The 23,486-nt window shown below is 36.4% G+C and overlaps 1 long non-coding RNA gene across 2 annotated transcripts; it reads left to right on the top strand.

Annotated features, from left to right (window-relative positions):
- The first annotated feature begins 255 nt into the window (after window positions 1–255).
- Window positions 256–18,206, top strand: LOC139361761 (uncharacterized). Of its 2 annotated transcripts, none has more exons than XR_011619369.1 (3): window positions 256–371; window positions 2,292–2,387; window positions 18,078–18,206. It is a non-coding gene; the product is annotated as an uncharacterized lncRNA (long non-coding RNA). The 2 variants fall into 2 exon arrangements; XR_011619368.1 differs by lacking the exon at window positions 18,078–18,206 and adding an exon at window positions 3,468–3,674 and having other exon boundaries at window positions 2,292–2,411.
- The last annotated feature ends 5,280 nt before the right edge of the window (window positions 18,207–23,486 follow it).

Raw genomic sequence — 23,486 nt, 5'->3', positions numbered from 1 at the left:
ATAGGGGAATTTGAGAGACTCTTTAGAAATTATTACTGGCATAACTAATTGGACATGGAGATTTAAGGGGGAGGAAAAATCAAAGATGTCATTTCAGATTTCTGACGTTGACAAGTAGGAAAATGGTAGTACCATGGACTGCGATGGGGCAGGAAAACCTTTACTTTAGAACGTGTTGGGTTTGAGGACCCTCAAGAACACCAGATAGAACTATCAGGCCATTGTACTGTATTATGTATTCGGAACCCAGAAGAGAGAGAGAGAAGTTAGAGACAGATGTTTTGGAGGTTTGAAAAGATTTTTGAAAATTGAAACCATGGGACTGGATCAGATTGTTTGTAGAAAATGTGAAGAGTAAGGAAAGAAGAGAGGTCAGTACCAAATTGTGAGGAACACTAACTTTTAACGGATAAGAGAGTAAAAAGAGAGCCATAAACAAGACTGTGAATGACATAAGAGACAGAAACAAAGTAGACGGTGTGAGATGCCTCAGTTACCAGATGAAGGGTGTTACAGGAAAGCATCAAAAGCTGCAGAAGAGCCAGGCGCGGTGGCTCAAGCCTGTAATCCCAGCACTTTGGGAGGCTGAGGTGGGCGGATCACAAGGTCAGGAGATCGAGACCACCCTGGCTAACACGGTGACACCCCGTCTCTACCAAAAATATAAAAAAATCAGCCAGGCGTGGTGGCGGGCGCCTGTAGTCCCAGCTACTCGAGAGGCTGAGGCAGGAGAAACGGCGTGAACCCGGGAGGCGGAGCTTGCAGTGAGCAGAGATGGCGCCACTGCACTCCAGCCTGGCCAACAAAGCAAGACTCTTTCTCTGAGAAAAAAAAAAAAAAAAAAAAAAAAAGCTTCAGGTGGCATTAATACGAGGTGACTGCCTCTAGTGATCTTGTAAGAGCAAATGTAATGACATTAATGCAGAAGCCAGAATGCAATTTCCAAAACATGTGTGTCTTGTCTCATTCTGTTTTCCCTTTCTGTAACTCTTTCCACACTTTAACTCTTTACCTCACTCAGTCCTTTTGGTCCTTCAAGATAATTAGACCACATCGTTCCCTTATTGTTTTGTGCTTATCTTCATTGTATCCCTGTATTGTAGGTGTTGAAATAATAATTTATTTGTTACTTTTCCCAATAGGCTGTGGGCCTCAGAAGACAAAAAACGTTCATGATTATATTCCCAAGTCTTAGCACAGGACTTGCCATAGATGTAAGCCGTTTAATAAATGTTTATTGAATTAACCCAAAAGGAGGCAACTATTCCTGAAGGTCAATGATTCAATGTGAAGTGGTAGTTCAGAAAGAGATTGCTCTAACATAAAAAAAAAAGTAAAAACAAATTTTATTATAACTACACCCATTTAACTATATCTACCAACTAACTCATCTACCTTTAGTTCTTATATTTCCTTTCCATCTCTTTGAGTTTATTTGTAATAAGAGAGCTATTTCATTAAATCTGTATATTCAGAATTATAAGTGAAAAAGACTTGCAAATTCAAATTTACTTACTACTTATTTCCTGGGCATCTGTTAGTACAGGGTAAGTTTTATTGAGATGTAATATTGCTTTATTGCACTTAAAGAGATCTACTAAATGCTTATTTTTCAAAAGTTATAATAATTAGATTTTATTAAATTTCATGCATCATAGCCAAAATTATGATGTCTTATTTATCAAAAAAGGCAATGAAATGTCCTTGAGATATTTATATGGCAATCAGTTACCTGTCAACAAAGTATAATTCAAATCTCATTTTGACTTTTGTCTGTGAAATTATTATGACTAGATAGAGACTTAAATATATTTGTCTGTGTGCTTTTTTAGTAAGGTAAGTCAAAGGTAGAAGTAAAAGAGCAACAAGAAAAAAACTTTGCAATTTAAGTCCTAATCCTACTCACCTCCAATAAAAGTAATTTTCAACCACATTAGAAAAATAACAAGACGTATTTTTAAAAATTTAAACACAAGGATGTTAGCAAAAGTCATCTAACTTTAATAATCTAGATGCCAATCACATGGAAGTAAACTAATAAAATAAATAAACAAATTACTGAGAAATGGAGATTCTTCCATCCAATCCTCTTTCTTCCTTTCTTCGTTCCATCCACAGTATTTATTGTATCAAGAAGTGAAATAAAATAGTTGAGTTAGTTTCGGACAATATTTCCACTCTTCTGGGAAGAATGAAGTACATACGCAAGTATGAGCTACAAAATATTAATTGTGTAACTCACATAAGTTATATGTACCTTAAGGACATTTTCTTCTGACTTTTTGCACAAGGGAGCCCCTTCCTGTGCCTGGCCCCACAAACTATGACCTACAAGAACAGTATGGTGTCCTGAAAGTGAAGAAAGTGCTTTCCAGATGGGGGAAAAGGTCTGTCGACTGTGTCAAATGCTGGTGAGAGTTGAGTGAGATGAGGACTCAAAATTGATCATTGTTTTTGGCATGGCGACTATCTAATTAAGCTAATTCTATCAGCTTAGTAAAGTATATGTGCAACATACTATTTTATTTTTCTTTCTCTTTTTCTTCTTTTCTTTCTGTTTTTATTTTTCTCCTTTACTTTGAAAATGCCTACACTAAAATGATTGAATTTTTAGATCAAATCTGTCGCTAAAAATAGTTCGTCAAAGAAAAATCTATATTTTCCTACTTTGTTTGCAACATGAAGTATATATGTATATATGTGTGTGTGTATATATATATAGAGAGAGAGAGAGAGAGAGAAGTACAATGATTTGCCCACCTCCATGTTATTATTTACATAAAAATAAAATTTTCTAGTTTAATTGTGTAGTAGCTCAAATCAGCCACTAGATGGCAGATGTTACCATATTCAAGAAACACTTTCCTTACAGAAAACTGTTTATAAGCTCATTTAGAATAACAAGTTGCAGAGAAAAAAAAAATTGATTGATTCATCCTCTCCATACTTCCTGCTCTTGAAGAATTCATTTTGGGACCAGGTTTCTATGACAGTTTTCCTTGCTTAGAGATGGAAGGATTAAAACTTTCTCATATATATAAGATGGATGATTCTGAAAGTAATTCTGGAGTCTTACCAACTCCATAAAATATAAAGTAGAATCACAAAACTGGATAACAAATTGCATTTAAATGACTATGAAGATGAATGGCAGTGTTGTACTGAAATGTCTTCAACCAAGACCAAATGGATAACCCCACTGATGTTGCATCTTATATCTTACAAGGAAGGAAATGACATACAGATCAAAAAACAAAACTAATGTATTTACTTCTGTGTTGTACTAGTTATATTACATTTTTAAAATGTTGAAATACTGTTTGTTCATTTGATTACAATGTTGGTTACTTACTCCTTATACAGCAATATGTAAGCAACATCAGCTTGTAAAATAGGAATAGTTTTAAGTTTGTGAATACCCTAAAGAACAAGAAACATTGATCTTTCTCCTTTTTTTTTTTTTAAAGACAGGGTCTCACTCTGTCACCCAGGCTGCAATGCAGTGGCATAAGCACAACTCACTGCAGCCTCCAACTCCTGAGTTCAAGCAATCTTCCCTCCTCAGCCTCTCAAGTATCTGGGATTACAAGCATGCTGATCTTGCCTCATAATAATTAAGCACATTCTTGCTGTTTGATAATTTTGTGAAAATTTTATTTTATTAAAGTAGCTGTTGATATCCTGCAATATTTCATACCCTATAACTTTTTTTGGGGGAAGATGGGTAAAAATTAAAAGAATGGGAATTGATTGGCATGAGGAAATGAACTTAAGAATAAAGAATCGGGGTCAGAAAATAAACCCAATTTCCTTCCTGAACTCTCCATGACTCCCGAGACACATGCCATGACATGCTCCCTCCTTGGTTTTCCTTTCATCTCTCTACCTGCTCCTTCTCAGTCTGTTCCTTGAGGTCCTTTTCTGCCTGTTTCTTAAATTCTTTTGCTTTCAGCTCTTTTGCTTCTCACACACTTCACTATTGCTGTATGCACTCTTGAAGGATAATTTAATTCTTTCATCTACAGTGAATACCCTCGTCTCTCTTCAAATCCTAGGAGTTCCTATGGCTAGAGTTGGGCTCTGGCATTAGATTACCTGGGTTTGAACGCTAGTTCTACCATTTAATCATCAGGTGATCTTGATAAATTGCTTAACTTCATTGTCTTAGTTTACTATCCTGTTATTTGAGAATGTTAATAGTCCTGCTATCTTGTTAGGTTAGAACAAAGCAAATTTCATAATGCATTTACCACAGTATCTGGCAAAACATGAAAACCTAATACATTATTCCATGTAGGGCTCCTTCTTAGAAAATAGAGCCAGGCTTACTGGATGTCTCCACTCAGATGTCTTATAAAAACCTGAAGACAACCTATCCAAATCTCTTGAATCCATACCTTGCTTACCTATCCCCAAATCAGTTCTCTTTCCTAAATTCCCTGCTCAAGTTAGTGTCAACAATAGTATGTAGTTTTGTCTCTCTAATCTCTCATATTTGTTTAGTCCCTACATTCTGTTGACTCTACCAGGTAAGTATCACCTAAGCTTATTTTCTTCAGTTGATTCCTATTCGTTAAGATTGTTTAAATCCATTCATTAATTGAGTGAGTATATTGTCAACTGTAATGGGATCTGTAGACATGCTAATGAAGAAGGCAATGAGGCCCTGTTCTTCCTGGATTTATAGACGACTGAGAAGAAGGCCAACACAAAACAGAGAAATTGCAAATAACTCTTACCTTAATTTGTCTCCTCAGCAATTCCTCGCCTAGATTGTTAACATTATTTTTCATTCTCTCTTCTTTCTACCATATCTGTCAAAAATTGCCAGAATTTTCTCTTTAAAATCAAATCTACATCTTAAAATACTATCCAAAATACTCTAATAGCCCAATTTTAAAACAATAGACATGATCAAATCATATCTATTAAAATTATTAAGTTATTCAAAGATGTCCTAATATTAGGAAATCCATTATTATAAGTCATTAAATTAACGAGCTAAAGAGAAAAATTATTTGATTATCTCCATTAATGTGGTAGATGCATTAGACAAAATGTAATGCCCATTTATGTTAAAAATAATCAGTGAATTTTCTTAGCATATTACAATATATTTACATCATCCCTGAAACTTTAATGTTTAATATTTTAACATTATAATATTTCTTCTTGAAAGGCAGGAAGAAAACAAAGATACCTACTATATCCACAACATTGAGCATATTGCAGATACTAACTGTATTGGGTTAGTATCTGGGTTGCCATACAAGGGTTGCCATAACAAAATACCTTAAACTGAGTGCTTAAGCAATCAAATTTATTTTCTCACAGTTCAGGATACTGGAAGATCAAAGTGCCAGCAGGGTGGGTGTCTGGTAAAGGCTCTCCCCTTGGGTTGCAGGTGGCTACCATCTCACTGTGTGTTCGCATGACCTCATCTTTGTGTGCATGAGGGGAGAGAGCAGTGTGTGTGTTTGTTTGTGTGTGTTTGTTAGGGGAGTGAAGGGGGATGCTAGATAGTATATTTCCCTGGTGTCTCTTCTCATAAAGACACTAATTTTATTGGATTTGGGCTCAACTCTTATGACTTCATTTAATCTTAATTGCTTCCTTACTCCAAATAGATCAACTCTGAGGGTTAGGGCTTTAATATATAAATTTCAGTAGGACACAAACATTCAGTGTTTGTGTACATTGGTACACTAACCAATGTAATCACCAGGCATGAAAAAGCAATTACTGGCATAAGATTGGGAAACAGAGGTAAAACTATTTAAGAGAACATGTGATTATATATCTGGAAAGCTCAAAAGAATCCATGGGGAAATATGATAAACAATAAGAGAATTCGATAAAATAACATGTTATAAAATGGCATATAAAAATCAATAGCATACATAAGTATATATGTATACATATATATAAATAAAAACAGTGAGAATATATAAATGAATAATAGATCTCATTTGTGATAGAAAATGGAGAAAAGAGAAGAAAGCACCTTGGCATCAACTTAATCAGAAGTGTCTAATATTTATAAGAGCAAAACTATAATGTGCTTTTGAAAGAACTAGTCACAAATAAATGAAAAGAAATACCATCATCTGGGAGAGAGAGAAGGAAATATCGTAAAGACGTTAGTTCCTCTTACTTACTTAATACATTTAATTCGATCTTAGTTCAATGTCTCTAGGCTTTTTTCTAGAGTTAAACAAGTTGATTATAAAGTTCATTAGGAATTTAAAAACAAGTAAGAATAACTAGATAAACTCTAAAAAAGAAAAGCAATGTTCAGGACAAGAGCTGGAAGGAAAAACTATATCAGATATATCAGATGTCTTTAGAAAGTACTACAAAAACTTTATAATTTAAACAGTTTGATATTAGCAAGTGAATAGGCAGACAAACTAATGAAAAGATAGAAAGTCCAGAAATAGATACAATCACATGTGAACATTTAGTATGCTTTATAGGTCTCATCTCAAATTGCTGGGTAGAAGATGGACGGTTAAATAAACATTGCTGAGATAACTGGATAGCCATATGGAGAAAGATAAAATTGGATCCATTTCTTACACCATAATCCAGGATAAATTCCCAATGGGTCAGATATTTAAATCAAGGCTTTAAAAAGGAAATGTGCATGTATTTTTAAAAAGCAGTTATGAATTCTTCTATAATCTGAAAATGGGGAAACATTCCTTAATATGACTCAAAATCTAGAAAAAACAAGAGAAATAACATATATTTTATTATATGATTTTTAAAATTTTTCATGGTAAAAATATAACATAAGCGAAGTAATAAATACAAATCATAGCATGGGAACAAATATCTTGCAAACTATACCAGAAAAGTTATACTAATACTTAATATAAAGATATTCATAAAACATAAAAAGTTTTAAAGATTGAGAAGAAAAATGCCAGGAACTCTACAGTAGAATGGACTGATCTGCAGAACATTGATGATAATTTAAAAAAAGGATTTTTATTTTTATTTTTGAGATGGAGTCTTGCTCTGTCACCCAGGCTGGAGGGCAGTGGTGCAGTCTCCGCTCACTGCAACCTCTGCCTCCTCCCGGGTGCAAGCAGTTCTCCTGCCTCAGCCTCCTGAGTAGCTGGGATTAAAGGCATCCACTACCACGCCCAGCTGATTTTTGTTTTTGTAGTTTTAGTAGAGACAGGGTTTCCCCATGTTGGCAAGGCTGGTTTTGAAATCCTGACCTCAAGTGATCCACCCGCCTCAGCCTCCCAAAGTGTTAGGATTACAGGTGTGAGCCACCGCACCCGGCCAATTGTTGTTAACCATATGAAAAGTTGCCCAACTTCACCCATGAAAGGATAGCTATTGACTCAGGGTGATGGTTACATGGATGTTCATTACCTAGCTGCATACACAAGCTGATTATGTCACTCATCTGGTTGTGAGCTGCAGATGGCTTCTCAAAACCTGTAAGATAAAGTTCTAACAACTCAGCACAGCATTTAAGAATTTTTAGTCAGGATTCTGCCAAGCTGGTTAGCCTAATCCCTCACTGTTACCCAACTCCACATTATGCTGTGATCCCATCAAAAGTTCTGTTATTCCACAAATTCGTCATGTATTTTTTTTTTCATACCATGCCTTTGCACCATACTATTTCTTCTGCCCATGATGTCCTCTCCTTTCTTTTCTACTTGGAAAACCCTGTGATTCTTTGACTCAAATGTCGAGCCTTCATGTGAAGCATTTTGTGTGCTCCTTTGAGTTTCCACAACACTTTCTTCAGGCTTTGATTAAAGCACTTCTTGCACAGTTGTGTAGCAATTGGCTTTTATGTATGCCTCCACCATGGAGATGAGGTATTTTCTTGCCCCAATCTCCCTAGCATTTACACTGCCAAGCAAGCTGCCTGGCCCCGAAGAGACATATAATAAATTTGTTGAATACAATAATTGTTATGCAGTTGCCAAAGAGACGTCAGCATTTCCTATACAAATCTTCTTTCAGGAAGATGTCAAGGAGAATGGAGGCTCGAAAATGGATTCTTACAGATTATGTTTACTTAACAGCCTGAGTTTTGGCTATTAGTCAGGACTCTTTTGGTTACATGACAAAAATTCAACTTGAATCAGCCCTGAAATTGGCAATTTATTTCTTCTAAAACCACACCTTGGAAATGGATTTGATTTCAGAAGCTGTAATTTTTCTCTCTCTCTCTTGTTCTGATGCACACACACACACACACACACACACACACACACACACGGACACCTCTGCTTATTGCTGATTGCTGCCTTCATCATCTTAAGCTTATGATCTCCATGAGAAAACAACCAGCAACAGATAACTCTGAGGTCATATGCTTGCAGCATTTGCAACTAACAAGGAACAGAGCTACTTCCTGCCAGCTCTGGTTTAAAAAATTCCATGAAACTACTCCAACTGTCCTAAGTCATACAAGTATCCCTAGGCTGTTTTCCATGACAAAGAAGGTGGGGTATATGATTGACCCCAGTCTGGCACCATGCCTGTTCTGGGAATGGGATAATGTGATTGACAGCTTCCATCAGAACTATATTTTGGAGTGCAAGAGGAACAGCTTCTGAAGAGAATAAAGACATCTTCTCGCCTACAAAGGGATGATTCTCCACTATAGATATGAACAACAAGAAAAGGACAAGATGAAAATGTTGGAAGAAATGTTATGTAATTTTTATGATTAAAACTTTCATATTCCTCATATATAAATATTGTAATTCAAATATATTTTAAAAGTTGATCAGTCAAAATAAAAAACTGAACCGGAATCTCATTTGTACACTTTCATCTTTTATTTTCTTTCCTCTTTCTAATTATTCTTTGAATAAGGATCTACCTAAAGAGTACAGTACTCTAACATGAACTTTCTAAGTTTGATAAATTTTGTTCCTTGTCTATTATGTTCTTTATTCTTTTACAGTGCCTATTTCTGTTAAAATCAAAGAATATTCAAAAAGAAAAGAAAAACCTGAAGAGAAAAAGTTTTTCTTATCTATGATTAAGTTACTGCTCAAAGGATATTTTGAGAGTGGAAAAAAATGGAACAAGCACGTCCATGTTGTCTTAACTGAATTTTCTAAGGGTACTTGTGAAGGTCTATATCCAGAAACTTGTGCTAGCTGGCAAGTATCACCACCCCACCACCCCACTCTGGGAACAATGTGACTGCAGGTAGAAAGGGTGATTGTGAGGTGTTACCATGCTGGCTTGGTAGCCCCAACAAGCAGCTTTTTCTTGGACTAATATGATCCACATACATTTGAGTGCCCATTATGTGCAAAGAAGTGTCCTACAAACAGTAAATGGAAAAGAGAAAGTCCTCATGAGATTAACCCTCCATAGGAAGATAAATATGAAAAGCTGCTGGGTAGGATTTTAAAATAACAATTGTTCTTTTGCAAATTAAATCCTTTAATGTAAAGACACATTTTATTTTGCCTATCTGTATTTTCTGCTTTTTTTTTAATAAACATATTCCAAGGGTCATAAAATATAAGAAATAAATAAGTTATTCTAAAATATTAAAGGATACACCTCACCTGGCATCAAATAAGTTCAAATCCCATTTCTGCCAGTCACCAGTTGTATGAACTTGAGCAAGTTGACTAATCTACCCAACAACATTGTGAATATTATAGAAGATAAAATGTAATAAAGTGGTTGAAGTTGGAATGTAGAAGTTGGATGAAACAGGTTATGTTCATCATTCTTCTCATTAATATGAAAGACAACCTTAGTTGAAGTCTAGAATAAAACAAAATCTAGAAACAGGTGGTAACTGACCCAGTTTATTATTTCCCAACATTTGCTCAAGTATGAATTCTCTAGGCTCTGTCAGCTTTATACTGAACCCACTCAGAAAGCACCTTAGAGTTCACTGTCCGGGAGTGTCCAGAGCTTGGGTTGTTGCTGCCTCATGTTTTCTTTCTAGTAGCAAGAGCTGGCTAAAACTTCAGCCCTATTTCTAATTAGAGCTTTAGAACTAAGTGACATTTGCCATCATGTGAGTCCAACCTTGGGATTACTGTAGTCTATGTTTCCCTCTAATTCAATCTCAAGGAGGGAATAAAATAGTAGTTTTTCTTTTTCTCCTTGTTTTGGCAACTTTATTTTTCAATTAAAGGTTATTCAGGGTGGAAGTGGTGAATAGTGACAGCTTCTTGTTCACCTCTCCTCTGTTCTTTCCTCCCACACACCTAATTCTGGATGGGCTTCTGGCAGTTTCTTCCACACAATGGGGAAGCTAATTGCTGACTCTTCCCAATGTTTGCTGACTGCTAAACCAGGCTTTCTTTTGAGAGGAACCTCTTTATTTCTTTCTCATGACCAAAATCTATTTATACAAACAAAATACATCTATTTTTATCCACCTTAAATGTTCTCAGCCAGTTTAGTCAAACTCTTTTGACGTAAGTTTGTTTTCCTCCAGCTCACTATTTGAAAAGTTTTAAAGACAGAAGTTACATCCTTGTATATAGCAATGCAATTGGCGGGGGCGAGTTGGGGGGAACACACAGCACAATTCTCACTAAAGGAGTTGTTGGAAAACAGAACTGATGGCTCTCTAAATATGGAAGCTACCACTACTGGTTCTCAATACAGTTCTACTACTGGTTCATTTAATAAGCACTTATTGTGTGCCAGATAGGGCACATGCATAATTTATTTACTCCTCTTAACAACCCTATGAGTTGTTATTATTTTCCATCCCATTTTACAGATGAGGAAACTGTGGTTTAGAGTGGTTAACTAATTGGGCCAATTCTACCCATCTAGTGAGTGATTACGTCTGGGACATGCTAATTAAATTGTTAAGGTTAATAGATTCTATAATTTCCTCATGTCAGACAGAAATATAACCATTGAATCAAATATTTTCAATGTGTGCCAAAGTTTATTCACCAAAGTGTGAATTGAGCTCTAAAACCTATTTGCATTAAATGAACAACAAAAGGGGTTTATCAATCAATTGAAAGTATGTTGCTTTTTAAGCATTATCTATGTTGCCTGTTGTTTTAAGTTTGTGGGCTTCTCAGATCTCTATAGCATTTTAGAACTCTAAGGGATTTAGAATCCATTTACTTTAGTGTTTGTTCCTACAATACTCAGACGCTGTCTAGCTTCTCAATGACTGTCTTGGAGGAAGGGGGTTGGGTTATTTGGCACACCTGGGGTTGTCTGGCAGCATAATTAATCCCATTTATAATACAATGTATAGATTATTTTCAACTGTGACTGTTCTGTAACTAGTTGATAAGAAACTGGTAGTTCAGTAAACTTAATGAAGCATTGACCAAGCTGATTGTCTGAATGTTTAAATGTTAGACCAGTTTTAGTGATAGCTTTGGTTGTATGACTTGACAAGGAAGGAAAATATGTTAGTCTTCCAGAGATTTATGTCCAGGATATACAAACAACTTGGATTTTCTCAGATGATCTCAATTTCCAATTTTCAGTTATTTTCTCTCCATAGTCCATTGAAATGTCCCCTAAATTCTAGTTTATAGAAATTAATAACTGACTGAAGTCAGCAAACATTACAATATCAACTAGCTACAAACGATGATATAACACAAAAGATGTAGAATCATAAACCTGGGGCTATATGGCTGCATAAAAACTTATAATTACTAATAAAAATGCATAAATGTCTAGCATATATGAGGCACAACTCTTTATGAATATGGTACTTTTCAGTCATAAAGTTTTATAAAACCATGATAATAAAAAAGCAAGTGTAATTGAGATTGCAAAGAAAATTAATACAGTACAAGGTGTATGATGGGATAATCATTATGTCCATTATGGGCCATTACTTTGTCTATGGCAGGAAGAAGTTTGAATTATGTTCAGAAGGATTTAGTGATGCTTTAATATATCACGCACCTAGGCAGAAATTATTTCTGCAAATATATACGTGTATAAATACATACATAACCACTAGAGGCAGTAGTTGTTGGAATGTGAATGCTAGGGATTGACTGCCTGGCTTCAAATCCTGACTGCCACTTATTCGTGCATAGCTTGGGCAAATTACTTAATTTCTCTGTTCCTCACTTTCCTCATCTGTAAAATGGAGATAACAATAGAGCTTAGATCCTGTAGTTGATATGAGGATTAAGGGACTCAAAATAGTATGAGTATTTATTGAGTTCCTGCTGTGTGCCAAGCACTATTCTATATCCTGGGGATATGGAGGTGAATAAGACAGGGTCCCTGCCTTCATCTGTAAGACAACCAGTAAGCACACAGTATAAATAAGGTAACTGAAGATTCTGAGTAAGTGCCAAGAAGACAATGGAAGCATCTTTTTAGAATAACTGAACTCATAATGTAGCTTGAGAATATGACTGTTTAAAATATAAGTAATGTAAGCATGCATATATACAAGTATATAGGATTTACAGTTGGCTTTTGGTGACTACTCACTAACGAACTTGTGGAACGACCCTGCTAGATATATCTAATTAATATATTGGTTTCTGTTCAATACAGGCTGCTCATCTCTTCTTTTCTGTGCTCTCCAAGATCTGTTGCACCTTCTTCCCTGTGAGCATCCCATTGATTTTTAGGGCTGTGACTTTCCTAACCCCTTGCCTTCACTGTGAATTGCCCTACATTATCCTGCTGAGATGGCATCAGAGTACTGTTAAGGAAGCTTTGCTTCACTCCCAATACGTTCTGTAAAAATGCCTAGAATTAAGAGCTGTATTAACAGAGTATGTCTTTTCTCAGTATTTGCATTATGCTGCAGCTCTTACAGTCCATCTCTGCCTTTCTTTCACTGGTCTCCACAGAGATTTTACACATTGCCTTCTTGGCTGCCATGATGGATTATTTAGCTTAATTTGTGTGGAAGAGTGGCTTTCTTATGGGAGTTTGTATTGAAAGCAGATTTCCCTCATTAAACAGAAATGGGAATGCCATGACACTTCATAGGTAACACCAGTAGTCTTCCCTTGGCTGGCAGGAGTCAAGAGATTTACTGTTTAACCTTTTCATGCCCACTTTCATGTAGGCAACAAGAAAATATAGGATAGTTTCTAGTGTAAAGTGGGTATAACAGATTGGACCATAATAGCCAATTACTGAAAAAATAGTTCTTTATTAGGTCATTTATAATAAATTTTAAGTTGAAAATATCTTCTCATGGGATAGAAGTCTCTGATATTGAAATATTGTTATGCATGTAGCACTTATAAGAGCTGTTTACTGAAATAATTTCTAATTATTTTTCAGAATTGGTGGTGAATTATAAAGACTGAGTCAGTGAAAATGGAAGTACATTTGCTAGGCTTATTTTAATATCAATAGAATTGATGCGTGGAGCAAGCAGAGGGGACATTCAAGAATTTTCCTTTGCTATATGACCCTTCTCAAGAGAATAAATTATTATAGTTTTCTTTTTAATGTAAGCTGGACCTTCAGTGAGGAATATTTCTTCAGGTTTTTGTTTGTTTTGTTGCTTTTTTTTTTCAACTCTAACACACTTTTATAAAGACCACTCATTGCCTGTGAGATTGCAGCATAGGAACTGCATATCTCAAAAGGCCGTACTAAGCATCTAGTTATAAATACTAGTCCATATGGAGCCTCAGAAAATGATACCCCGAAGTAAAGGATTCAGATGTCTCTTGCCCCTCATTCTCCCTCCAGGCCACCATAGAAACTAGAATTCCTCTTCCCTAAGGTGGGTCATACACACCATATCTGCTTTTCCTCAAAGCCAAAAATAAAAGCTGGAATTATTACTATAACCGTGTCCTGCCTTTCTATCTAGGAGCTAGCCATAAAGAAATTCTCTGACCTCCCCTTATTTGACAGTAGGTCATCAAACCCTAATTCTAGAAGGAGTCTTGCCCCATACCCAGGAGGAAGAAATGCCACACAGAGAGGCCAAGAGGAATCAGAACAGACAGTTCTTAGTGGGTTTCCACACGCAGTCCATTTCTATTAGATAATTCCTCCTTTGTCCAATCACATTTCTACACAACTGTCCACACCATTGAATCTAAGCATAAAGATGGGTAGTTTTCCCTGGTTCTTTGAGCCTTCCTTCGGAAGGCTTCTCTGTCACGTAAAAGTATGATTAAATACATTTGTCATGCTTTTTTCTTGTTAGCCTATCCTTTGTTATAGGAGTGTTGGCCATGACCCTTATGATGAGTGGGGAAAGGCATCATATCCTTCCTCTCCTACTTGCAGAAATATGAGTACCCAAGGTTAATGTCAATAAATAGAAAACTATTTATCAATTGTTTAATTAAAGAAACACAAATCGTATCTTTAAACTATGATTTAAAAATTTTGCTAGCATTTATTTTGCCATGTTCTGTTGTAATCACATTTGTGGTATTATTTTATTACCACAATTTCTATAAATTAAGTATTATCTTATCAATTTTTAACATGATTAAACTGAGGCATAGAGAGATTTCAGCAACAAAATTCTTAATCATTATGTTCATCATTAGCAACATAAGGATTTCTAAGCAGGTAAAATTCAGGAAAAAAGCTGCAAATTTGAATTAATAATTATGTAAGTGGGAGATTTTTATTGTAATTAGCATTACCTTCAATGTCAAGTAATTCAAGGTTTAAAATAGAGCCCTCTAATTTTGTAAATACATGATTTAGTAGGAAAGGTATTTGTCATTTGGGTAAAAGACTATTACAGATGTTCATTGTGTTTTGAATTTTTTTGTGTGTGTTTTGTTGCTATGAAAACATCTTTATTGACAATGACCGCAGAGAGCAGTAGCATATCCTTTTTTCATTTTGGATTGGTTTTGTTACTAAAGGATGTTTGTTCCACTTCAAAACTGATGATGTATTATACTCTGCATCTGAACTGACAAGGAATGGACTCTTCAGCTCTGACAGGCAAGTGAGAAACCATTGGCTGACAGGATCAACAAAGAGACCAAGACAAAAACAAAACAAAACAAAACCACAGGAGTGGAGCTTAAAAATATATTTGTTTGGAACCCAGTCTCAGTAATGTCTTCATTTTACAATAGGAACTCAACTCTTAAGGTTGCTACTCTTTTTCTTCCATAGTATATTATATCTATCTTTGCTGAAATAATGGCAAAGGGATGCTGGAATGCATGCCAGAATGGTGAGGGAACTTGAGGAGTCATTGATGGGAGTCGTTTTCCAACTAAAGTAATAACAAAATGTAGGCTTCAGGGAAAAAAGATACTTGAAAAGTTTAGATGAGCTTTTTAAACCTAGAGTAGGTAATTAGCAATGACTTTTTATTGCCTTTATTTCCTGGCAAGCACCTGTAATCCCAGTTACTTCGGAGGCTGAGGCAGGAGAATCCCTTGAACCGGAGATCATGCCACTGCACTCCAGCCTGGGTGACAGAATGAGACTCTGTCTCAAAAATAAAATAAAAGGTGTTCTTTGTTTTTATTAATTCAAAATTTCCTAAACTATAAATTTTTAAAACTTCATAATTGAGTGTTATATGTTCTACATGACTGTATTCAAGAATAATTTAGGAAAACATTATTGAGATTTGTTAAAGCTTAATTTGGGTAAGCTGGGCATAGTGACATGTACCTGTAATCCCAACCACTCTGGAGGCCGAGGCAGGAGGATTGCTTGAGGAACCCAGGAGTTCAAGCACAGCCTGGGCAACACAGCAAAACTCCATCTCTTAAAAAAAAAGTTTAATATGGGTAGATATATTCAATATCTATCCCCTAAAGGCAACATAAATATTTTGGCTCCTTATGACAAGGATTTCTGCATCAAATCTACTTGTCTTCATTGCTAAAATAATACATTAGAATCATTCTGTTCTATACAATCACCATAGACTTACAACTAAAAACACAGCTTTATCGTTTACTAAATATTTACTTTTGGAAACAAAATGAAAGGTGGAAACCTCACTCCCCAAAGCTTGGCTACTACCACACCTCAATTCAAAGGACCAATTGTGTCCTGACCCACAGGGAAGAAGAGGGCACTGTAGGACTCAGGCAGGAATTGTAATATTCATGGAAGAGAAAGAAGACTTCATGTTATGAATTAGAAAGAAGGAGGCAGACCTTATATTTGAAAAGGTTCAGAGGATGTCACCCAAAAATATGCCACTCTGGCCTAAGGATTATTTGAGTCAAAGGCAATTAAACAAAACAAAACAAGAAGACACGAGAAAAACTCTCTGTATCCCGCCCCCTCTATCAGGAAGAGCAGGATGATTCTATGTCACTAGAAACAGCTATAAAGTCTACCAGCCCAAGAAAGGCACCAGAGGAATCTATATAACATATATAACAAACCTACTAACTAGACTTCATCTTCCATTTTTCTTCTTTCTTTCTCTTTCTCTCTCTTTCTTTTTCTTTCTTTCTTTCAACAGAGTCTCACTCTGTTACCCAGACTGGGGTATGGTGGCATGATCTTGGCTCACTGCAACCTCTGCAATTCTCCCACCTCATCCTCCAGAGTAGCTGGTATACAGGCGTACCCCACCATGCCCAGCTAATATTTTGTGCTTTTAGTAGAGACACGGTTTCACCATGTTGGCTGGAGTGGTCTTAAACTGCTGACCTCAGGTGATCCATCCGCCTCGGCCTCTCGAAGTGCTGGGATTACAGGCATGAGACACCACGCTCAGCATCTTTCATTATACTTTTCCCAAAAACTTACCTTCCCACAATTTGCTGCCCCTAGAAGCCCAAAGTTCCTTTCCTTTGTCCTGACATTTCTCAACGTATTTATTATTCCTTGTTCAGATTGTTATATAACCCTAAGGTCTAACCACTCATTTGAGTTATACATTAGTAACAGTTCCCATTCTTATGTATTATGCCTATGTTAATACACTTCTGTTTGTTTTTCTCTTGTTTAATCCATCTTTTATCAGACTAAATTGCAGAGCTCTGGCCAATAGATCTAAGATGGGTGGAGAAACACAGAATTTTTTCTTCCCCTATGTAATCATAAATTTATAAGCTTCAAAAATGCAATTTGAAATGCGTGCTGAGAATATGCATTTAAAAGAAGTTTCATTTTTGGTTTTTGTGCAGCAAAATATTAAGGATCTATCATTTATTAAACTCCTAACAATTTTCCTCTAACCTGTGGGTTTTATGAAGCATTTCTCCATCTAATATTGTCTGTCTTCTTTATCATTAACCTAGGGTAAAGCTAAAGAGTTTATGTTTGTCACTAATATTTTAATGTATTAATAATTTCAAAAATAAAACTGTGCCTTACATGCTAAATGTTAGTTTAATAGAAAGAGATGTAAAATAAATAGTTTCTATATGAATAAATTGGAACTAATGTAGACAATTACAGAAGTTTTTATTGAATATTACATCCTGCTTATTAATGTGTTGAATCGATATATGTAGCCAGAAAAATGAAGAAAAGAGATTACATTCAAAATATCAAAATGTCAAAAATATTTGCTTTCTGTTTCTGTGAGCTCTTCCTCTCCTTCCCATTACTGGAAGGAGTTAAATGTCTCTAATGTGTGACTTTCACACTACTGAAAAGAAACACCACTGATGAGGTTTTAGACTACATATCCTTGCAGATATGTTTCCATGTATTCATAAGTGGGTATGTAGACATTCTTTATATAGACATAGGGATTTTTTCTATATGTTTAGGCTTTTTGAATTTATTGTTGACATTATTTGATGTCAATACCCTAGAGATTTAGGTGACTATTTTTAATGACTAAACATATGGAGGTACAATAAATTATTTAACCAGATCTTTCTTAATTGATGTTTATGGAATTTCATCCTTTTTTTGTATTGAGAATAATTAGTGAACTTACTTTATCTAATTTGCAATAATTACCTAAATACTTTCTTATAATAAATTGTAAATAAATTGGGATTAAAAAGATAGATAGATTTTAAAAAGTGTTTGTACTTTTTAGAAACCAAGTGTGTACCTTTAAATTGTCTTCCAGAAAATCCACACCAATTTCTACCTTTACTATTAATGAGGAGACTTTGTTTGCACATACTTTCAGCATCACTGAAATTTATACATCTTTTTATTTCTCCTAGCAAATTTCTCTCTAGAAGTCTGGAAAAGCAGAAAGAGAAGAATGAAGAAATGTCTACAAAACTGCTCCTGTCCTTCAGACTACATAGGACCAAACTCTTGCCTTTCATCAATTTTCAGTTTGTACACTAATATATCCTGGTGAAGTTCCTCAACCATTTCTGCAACATTCAATTTTAATTTATATTTGCCCACATTCTTTCATCTGTGATTTGGACACATGCAGGCTATTGAATATAATGTATACAAATCTCTCACTGATTCCTTTGAGCTATTTCATAGTTCTGCTTTCACAGGCAGGAAACAGTCAAGAAATAATGATTCAGTTATTTCTTAAATATTTCACAATTCTACATTGAATAAAGAAAATGTGAATTCCTGGAAGTTATGGTATTTGTGAAATATTTAATGTCAGTTCCCATGAAAAACGTTGACACATCAACAAGCCCAAGTCTCTTAGAATTTCATTCTGCAAGTTCACCAAATTCCCAAATTATCGGGGGACCCCACACCCGATATTCAACGTGGGTTCTTTTCTATTTCCCTAAGTGTCTCGACTGGTCTGAGAAATAAAGGGAAAGAGTACAAGAGAGAGAAATTTTAAAGCTGGGTGTCCAGGGGAGACATTGCATCTCGGCGGGTTCCGTGATGCTCCCCGAGCCATAAAACCAGCAAGTTTTTATTAGTGATTTTCAAAAGGGGAGGGAGTGCACGAATAGGGTGTGGGTCACAGAGATCACATACTTCACAAGGTAATAAAGTATCACAAAGCAAATGAAGGCAGGGCGAGATCACAGGACCACAGGCTGGGGCGAAATTAAAATTGCTAATGAAGTTTCGGGCATGCATTGTCATTGATAACATCTTATCAGGAGAAAGGGTTTGAGAGCAGACAACCTGTCTGACTAAAATTTATGAGGCGGGAATTTCCTTGTCCCAATAAGCCTGGGAGCACTACAGGGGACTGGGACTTATTTCATCACTTTGGCTTTGACCGTAAAAGACAGCCGCCTCCAAGGGGACCGTTCATAGGCCTACCCTCAGGGGCACATTCTCTTTCTCAGGGATGTTCCTTGCTGAGAAAAAGAATTCAGTGAGAGTTCTCCTATTTGCTTTTGAAAGAAGAGAAATATGGCTCTGTTCCATCCGGCTCACTGGCAGTCAAAGTCCAAGGCCATCTCCCTTGTTCCCTGAACATTGCTGTTATCCTGTTCCTTTTTCAAGGTGCCCAGATTTCATATTGTTCAAGCACACATGCTCTACAAACAATTTGAGCAGTTAATGCAATCATCACAAGGTCCTGAGGCAACATACATCCTCCTCAGCTTACGAAGATGATGGGATTAAGAGATTAAAGTAAAGACAGGCATAGGAAATCACAAGGGTATTGATTGGGGAAGTGATGAGTGTCCATGAAATCTTCACAATTTATGTTCAGATATTGCAGTAAAGACAGGCGTAAGAAATTATAAAAGTATTAATTTGGGGAACTAATAAATGTCCATGAAATCTTCACAATTTATGTTCTTCTGCCACAGCTTTAGCTGGTCCCTCCGTTCGGGGTCCCTGACTTCCTGCAACACCAAATGGGGTTTGAGCATCATCATGTGAGTTGCAGGGAACTTTAGCAGGACAGTTATAAAACTATTCTATAATAAAGTTTAACTGCTGACTAAAATGACAGCTATGTTTTTCAGTTTGGAAGATCAGTAAAGGGGAGACTTGGTGGATACAATCTTGCTTATCTCTCTATCTGGATTGTGAATGTGAAAGGATATTACTAAAATCAAAAGCGTAAAAAGCCAATATGATGTGCCACCTTGAATTTGTTTACTTACTGAATCATAGTGATGGATTTCCTAATGTTGAACCACGAGATGCCACAGATTTTAAGATATAGAGAAAAAAATGAATTACTAAAATGATATGACTGGAATAGATTTAAATTTTAAGAACTTATTGCTAAACAGAAGAAATCATTATCTCAAAAATGTTAGCCAGGATATGAAACACTGAAAATCTGAAACCATTGCTGTAAACCCAAGTGTTGGGTACTGTGGAGATGGGGAGTTTGCTCAGGATGGAGGACCAGGGGCCAGTGGAAATGTCTCCTTCTTAAAGGGGTGGGAGGAATAGCAAATAAAATACTTGAGTGGTTAGACTTACTTATTAATTTTTATGTGTTAATAAAGACACAAAAATTATGTATGATTCTTAGAATAGTTTATATTGTTAGAATAAGTTTATAGTTAGGGCTATAGGGAATCATGAAATAACATTAATTCAAAAACCAGGATAAGGGGATAAAAGAGAAATAACAGGACTAGCAAAAAGCTTAATATTATTAGCAAGAATATAAAGAGAGGTAAAAATCAAAAAAGGAATAAACAGTAAATAGCAAATAAAATGAGAAAAACACCAAAATATTAATCTTCACACTGAATTCAAATGACCAAATTTTCCTGTTATGAAACAAGGAATATCAAATTAGATTTTTAAAAAATACAGGCATGTGTTGTCTATAAGAAACACACTTGAAAATTGAAGGCAAATGTTGAAAAGTAAAGAATGTGCAGAATCATAAAGTCAAATCCAAATTTTAAAAAGTAAGGAGGACTGACAATATCAATATATATAAAATGAATACAAATTTATAAAATATGCATGATAAAAGCTGTAGTTCAAGGAGTTGATAACTCACCAGGAACATGCATCAAATATACATATATAAAAAATCCTCTGGAAACAAAAGTAATGTAACCAAGTGAGGATGCAATGCATTAGTAATGGAATCAGCAGACCCCTTTTCAAATAGTTAAACACGTATATTTTTAAGTATTAGTATTCCACTAACAGAGAATATGTTATTTTCTCATATTATCAGACCATGTACACTTGAGAATCATGTGCTCTACCTCAGAGGCCCACAGAAATCATTTTCTCCGGTACAGCATATAAAAGTAGGAATCAACAACAAAATCATGAATAAAAAAACCAAAACCACTCTTCTTAACAACCACTAGATCAAAGTAGAAATCAGATAACTATTAACAGCAAATTACCTTGCAATTAATTTTATGAGCACTTTGCTTCAAATATGGAGTTGTGGCCTTGAAATTCTTACATAAACACCAAAAAAAGCCTGAAATTTAGCAATTAAGAATTCAACTTAGAGAAGCAGGAGGGGACCAAATTCTATTATTCTAAGAGCTGAGCTATTTTAGGCTTCTGACTTATCTAGTATATTTAAGGTCACACTACACAGAAATCATGGGGAGGCCTGGCAAGGATTCAGGTTTATTTTTGACAATTTCCGTGTCATAGGCAGGAGCATTAATCAGGCAGCTCTTGCTCTGTGGGGCTTATGGGTAGATTGTCAGTCAAGAATGCAGAAGAAGGTAGAAACTATTAGGCATCAGCCTACCACATTGGCTGCTCATGAACAACTAGGAGCATCAGCCTCCTTCTTGGTTCTTCTCAAGGCTTCCTGCAAGCCTTGCAGGTGGGTAGGAAGGGATCTGAAAAAGCATCTTCACCCAAGAGTGGAGTTCCAGGCCCAGTGATTCTCAGCAAGCTGATGGCTCTCATTTTGGGCAGTAACGACCAAGGTATAGGTTACACCTTGCCAAAGCCCACCAGGAGCCAGTCCAGTCCCACTTTACTGGCCAGATCACAGCCTGGTTTGTCCTTCTCCTTCATCCCCATAAAAGGGTCACCTTCTCCCAATTTGCACAGAGGTGCAGCAGGGTCATAAATAGAATGGGGATGGGGATAGTCAAAGACTGTGGGTCGTAAGCCATTTCCTTTCTGGGCCCAGGTGGGAGCTTAGGGAAGCCATCCAGATGATGCAATGATGAGCTGAGGCAATGGTTGGGGGTCTGATATGTCTTTCCACAGGAAGGGGGGAATAGAAGGAACATATGTCTTCTAGAGAGTTAGACGCTAGGAAACCACAAAAGCAAGGTGTTAACACTCCCTCCTGTTCTCCCTCTTGCTCTCCCTGAAGCAAGAACACAGTCTTTATAGGTCATGATGCTGTGCTAGGAAGGTGTGAATCCAAGCTCCACCATCTGAGCTGCATCTCTGAGAACCCTTGGCCTCTAGCCACAGAAGGGATAGAGCTGCCCTCTTTTTGAGCATGGCTTGTATCAAAGGTGGCCCAAGCATGTGCCAGGTACCCAAAAACAGGATGGAGCCCTAATTTGGGCCTGAAACCTCCTTTCACTTCCCTCTACCTCAAGGGCTGCTCACACCCTGTTCATCCTCCATTGATTTAAAAAGTTGACTTTGAAGAAGCACAGGGATTTCCCAATACTTTGAAGCCCTATGCAAGCTTGTCTAACCTGTGGCCTGTGGATCGCAGGGAGACCGGGATGGCTTTTAATGTGTCCCAACACAAACTGATAAGCTTTCTTAAAATATTGTGAGTTTTTTTTGTGTGATTTTATTTTTAGGTCAACAGTTATTATTAGTGTTAGTGTATTTTAAGTGTGGCCCGAGACAATTCTTCTTCTTCCAGTGTAGCCCAGGGAAGTCAAAAGATTGGACATTCCTGCTACAGATTCAATACACAACGTGGTGCCCTATGGTACTCCTGAAACTTGCTAATCAGTCCTAAAACCAGCAATGGCAGCATCCCCTGGGAGACAAGACCCCCAGGCAATGGGTGTGCACACTCAAAGTTGAGAAGCACTGCCCTACCAGACCATTTTCTCTCTGCCCCAGTCAGCATTAGGCCATGAGAGGGTAGAAAAGTGTTAAAGCTGAAATCATTGAGTGGTGTGTGGTTTTACCAGTCTTTGCCTTTTCCTTATGTTTAAGTTCCCAGAAAAGTGAAGAGTCTTTTAACATTTCATCTGTGTACAGGACTGAGAATTGCTGTGGAGATACTTGGTTTGTTTCATGCATGCCTGGAGCCTGGAATCTGATTGTAACTTCTTTGTTCTCAAGGTTCTTTGGGGGGCTCTGCTGTTTGAAGAATGTAACGTGAATGCCACTCAGTTGGAAAGCAAGTGAGGACTTGCTCCTGATTAGTTTATTCTTTTCAGAACCCTGAACTAATTAGCTCTCATCTTACAAAATGTCATGGCATCATATTTTAAATTCATTAGGAAACACCGCCTTACAGTAGCTCTGTTTCCTGCAAGACAGTGACCTGTCAGATAAACAATGTGTTCCTCTCACTTCTTCCAAAGGAAACAATTCTTTGTAATCGAGCCAAGATTTACCAAAAATGCTGAAATTAACTGCTCCGGAAGGGGCATTTTTGTTTCTTTTCTTACATTTCTGTGTTTTAGACATAGTCTATTATGTTTCTGTGGCATGATTTCAACATGAACAGCAAACACTTAATCACCATTTTGTTTACAATGAAGTATAGATTGACAAATACTCCATTCATCATGATGAAG

The sequence above is a fragment of the Macaca nemestrina genome, chromosome 2 (assembly GCF_043159975.1).
Source record: "Macaca nemestrina isolate mMacNem1 chromosome 2, mMacNem.hap1, whole genome shotgun sequence".
Taxonomy (NCBI): Eukaryota; Metazoa; Chordata; class Mammalia; order Primates; family Cercopithecidae; genus Macaca; species Macaca nemestrina.
Note: the sequence above shows the minus strand (reverse complement) of the source record. Positions and strands in the feature narration are given on the sequence as shown.